Below are 4,727 nucleotides of genomic sequence, written 5' to 3' on the forward strand. Positions count from 1 at the left end.
CTGTGTCTTCCACAAAACCCTGGTAATCAACAAAAGTAAACATGAAAGGGTCTCCCAAAACCCTATACCATGGACACGAAAAAGGGACTCACCAGGACACAGCTGCTGTAGTCCAGGATCCGGTTTTAGCCTGGCATGGATTTCTTTGCTTCTGGCCACCTTGATCTCAAACTCTGAATGTAGCCCTAAAAAACACTTCACCTAATTTCTGTCTTTAGTCTTTTTCTGAATTTTGGTGATCCCTTTAAATGAATTACACTGATTCTTAGCTTATTCAAATCTCTAGACAACAGCTGCCAACATCAGTTTCTACCTCAGTTTACCAAACTGTTTCCATGACTGCAATGCAATATTTCTAAGTTAATTTCCATCTTCAGAATTATATAGTAGAGGGGGGTGGTGTTCAGTGGTATAGCACAAATTTAACACGTATGAGGGCTTGAGTTCAATCCCCAATACCAAAAAGGAGAAGAAGGAACTGGTTCTCAATTTAAGGGTCCTCAGATCTTAAATCTGGGACAAATGGCTGAGGCACCTATTTAACATATCAAAGCCCACCTGGCTGCCAGGTTGTCCCAGCATCCTCAGTCCCTATGTGTTCCATGTTGCCCCACCCAACCCTACCCTGAAAGTTTCTCTCTTTCCCTTTACCCCCTTTCCTCATACAGCCCAGGTCAATCGGCTGGTCATGTACACCCTGGACTCTGTCATAAGCTTCTGGCTGTTTGGCTGTTCTCTCCCTCAGATCTACAGTAAACCTTCTTCTCCACCATACCTAGGTGCCATCATGTTCTCCTTTTATTTCTGAGTGGCTCCTAGTAGGTCAAACACTGCAATGACGGCAATATACCCAAAGGTGTATAGGTAATTAACTCAATGGCTTGAGAGAGAAAATACAAAACTGAACTGTTCTGGAATCAGATGTGGATCTAGGAGGAACAACCAATTCCCCCACTTACTCAACAACTTAATGGGTGGTCACTGTCCCTAAAGTTACAGTTTCTGACACAATCCGACCTCCTTTACTATCTTGAAGTGTAGAGGAGTCGATGAGTCTACACTCAATTACACCGTAATTCCTCATCACAGGCTTTCCTTATCTCCAGCGCAATTCTGCAATGGTCTTTAGCAATTGCACTGTAAAGCAGAGACATGCAATCCACTTAAAATCACTACAGCAGCTCCCAGCCTCACCCGGGGCCTTACACTGGACTCGTGCTCCATACCAGTAGATGCTTTTACTTCCCCTCCTAGAAAACCAGGAGGAATGGGAGGGCAGAGGTAAAGGCAAACTTCCAGCCTCCAGTGGGGCGCTGAATGATGTCATCGCATCTGAACCCACAGGCCACAAGGCCTAAATCCTTGCTAAACTGACTACTGCAGCCCAGCAGGGGGTGACAAAAGACCATTATGGATGCTACTTGAGCTGACACTCATGACCCATATTGCTAAAAAAGACCACAAAGATTCCAAGTCTTGTTTGCCACCTGTGACCATTTTTGTGCTCAAAGACCATTCTGCCACTGTGGTAATACTGATCTTAAGGGCCTTTACTGCTACCTAGTGCTATATAGACCGAAACTGTGGTGCAGAGACATGTCTAGGTTTGTGGCCCCAGTACAACCAGAGTCTGTGTTGATGTCTGTGGCTCCTGAATCCATTGAAGGTCATGCCAATGCTTGGGGTTCTGGGATGCACCTGGGGCCATGTTGCTGTTCAAGGGCCACACAACCACTTGAGTGGTGCCAATCTGAGTGTCCTTCTGGGGCCATGGTGATATCCAGGCTCAGACTGCTGCCAAGGACAAGTCTGGTTCCATGTTATTACCACAGCCAGGGTCTATGTTGGTATGCATGGACCATGTTGCCACCAAAGGCCACATGGATGTCTGAGTATAGACCATAACCTGTGGTTATGTTGGTGTCTGGGTCCTGTCCTGCCATAGGGGCCATGGCAATCTGAGTGACTTCTGCTGCTACATGGGGCCATGGTTGCCCAAGTCTGGGCTGCTGTCAAGAGTCATGTCTGACTCTTGTCTCTACAGAAGGCAGGATCTGAGTTGATGTCTGTGGCTCCTGTTACCACCTAGAGCCATGAGGATGAGACTGTGTTGGTGTCTGTGTGGAAAGCTGCTGCTGTGGTCACATTGATCTGGGTGGCATTTGGTTAATTAATTTTGCAGTGTTTTCTTTTGAGGGGAATTCTGCAAGGGTCATGGGCAGATATGGAGACACTGGGAAGTGAGCAGATTTGGGTGCATGATGAGATAGATAGATAGATAGATGGATGGGGAGAGAGGAGAGAGAGAGAGAGAGAGAGAGAGAGAGAGAGAGAGAGAGAGAGAGAGAGAGAAGGGGTTGAAACTGAATAGGATGTTTTGGGAAAATGACCTCTAATAAATTAGTTTCTGCTCGCTTCAGCAGCACATATACTAAAATTGGAACAATACAGATAAGATTAGCATGGCCCCTACGCAAGGATGATACACAAACTCATGAAGCGTTCCTTATTTTTTTATTTTGAATGGTATTATTTATAAAGCAATAAAAAACAGTATTATAGGTGAAAGGGAGACATTTACTCTTAGGACAGACTTTTCAGAATTCTTTTTATTTCATAATTTATTCATCAATAAATTATTTAGTAGAATTAAAAAAATCTGATGGTATATTAAAATAGGCTAGCAAATAATAGCAATACAATTTCAAGTGTTTGTAGGCATGAAATATTCCACATACTTGATGTTTTATGCTTTGTGCCTTGTGGAAATGTAATTAAGTGCTACATTTTTACTTTTGGAAAGGTGAGGAAAGGGACATTTAATAAATAACTTTAAAAAACTAGTTTCTTCTTTGTCTAGAACCCCAAAATGGCCTTAGGGCACCTTGTTCTTTCAAAACCAGAGAGAGCAAAAGTATTTGGAGGCTCTGATCCTTATCTCATTCCTAAATGGTTTTAGGGTTATAATTTAGAGTAGCTACAGAGGTCCATTAAAGAAAGCTCAGAATTAAGTGAACAGAAACTGTGGCCTGGGTGGAGACCCAGTGTTCTAGGTGGGCAGGGTCCATCACCTAGTCATAGGACCCTCTAAAGTCATACCAAAGGGATAGGGAGAATAATTTTTCCTAGAGAGGCATGATGGTGCAGCACACAGTCAATCCCTGGACTCTGGAAGCAGAGACACAGAGACTTAATGAGCCTTGCCTACATAGCAATATACAGGACTGTCAAGGCTATGTAGTAAGACTCTTTGTCTAAACTTTTTCTCATTAATTGATATATTATCCATTTCATTCCTAGAATTCTCCCTACCCAGTGTGGTTCCTGCATGCTATGTTGAGTTTCAGTAGGGTCTGTCTATCCAATCCAGGGTGGCCAGATCAGACTTTACCTTTTTTTTTTTTGTCTCTTTCATTCTGATTTTGGACACTCGCTGAATCTAAGTATAACTTTTTCTGATACTTTAGGCTCCTTTACTTTTTCTAGAAATGCCCCATTTTTCATGTGGCAGTTTGTTTATCATATGTTTGGCCTTCATACCTGCTTAAACAACATGAGTGTATCTCCCTTTACCCCTCCATTGTCCTCCTCTGTGTGATTGCTGAGTTGCATACTTGCATGAGCTTGAAATATTCCCTCATAACTTGAGCAGATTATCTTTGGACTTTCACTTGAGTACATTTTTAAACTTTTTTATTAATGAGATTAAGAACCCAAAAAAAAATATCCAATAATGGAAGCATCATAGCTCTGAGCTATCAATGCTTATGCAGAGGAACAATAAGGAATTCTGAGTTGGAGGTGTCCTTTAATGGAGACATTTGTGGCAGATCTTCACAGCTTCTCACCAGTTTTTTCTAGTCTCAGTCTCTCCAAGAAAGGTGATGTCAGACTTCAGGGTCCAATGTGGCAGAAGATGAAGAAAAGATCTGTGGAAAAAGACCTCTCTTACTCATTGTATCTTAGGGCTGATCTCCAAAATACAGAAAGAACTCAAGAGACTAGATATCAAAACAACAACAAAAAATCCAATTAAAAAATAGATTACAGACCTAAACAGAGAACTCTCAAGAGAGGAATCTCAAATGGCTGAAAGGAAATATCACTATCCTTAGCTTTCAGAGAAATGCAAATCAAAACAATCTTACACCTGTCAGAATGGCCAAGATCAAAAATACTGATGACAACTTATGCTGGAGAGGATGTGGAGTAAGGGGAACACTCCTCCATTGCTGCTAGGATACAATCAGTTTGGAAGCAAGTATGACAATTTCTCGGAAAATTAGGAATCATTCTATCTCAAGACCCATGCTCAATCATACCACAAGGACATTTGCTCATCCATGTTTATAGCAACATTATTCGTAATGTCTAGACCTGGGAACAGTCTCAGTGCTCCTCAACTGAAGAATGGATAAGGATACATTTACACATAAGTCGTTTTAGACATAAAGCAAAGAATAACAAGCCTACAATCCCCAACCTTGAAGGAAACCCTAAGAGAAATACATGGATTTGACTGGGAAGGAGAAAAAGACAAGATCTCCTAAGTCAACTCGGAGTATGTGGGACAGAGAGGGAGAGCAGAAGGGAAGAGTAGGGAATATATATGTAGCACAATTAAAAATGATAAAATATAAACAATATTTCAGGCCGGGTGGTGGTGGCGCACACCTTTAATCCCAGCACTTGGGAGGCAGAGGCAGGCGGATCTCTGTGAGTTTGAG

The 4,727-nt window shown here is 42.2% G+C and overlaps 1 non-coding gene across 1 annotated transcript; it reads left to right on the forward strand.

The window, feature by feature from the left end:
• Nucleotides 1–2,407: 2,407 nt before the first annotated feature.
• Nucleotides 2,408–2,514, forward strand: LOC113457414. The gene has a single exon (XR_003377993.1). It is a non-coding gene; the product is annotated as a U6 spliceosomal RNA (small nuclear RNA).
• Nucleotides 2,515–4,727: the final 2,213 nt, after the last annotated feature.

Source organism: Microtus ochrogaster, chromosome 26, assembly GCF_000317375.1.
Source record: "Microtus ochrogaster isolate Prairie Vole_2 chromosome 26, MicOch1.0, whole genome shotgun sequence".
Classification (NCBI taxonomy): Eukaryota; Metazoa; Chordata; class Mammalia; order Rodentia; family Cricetidae; genus Microtus; species Microtus ochrogaster.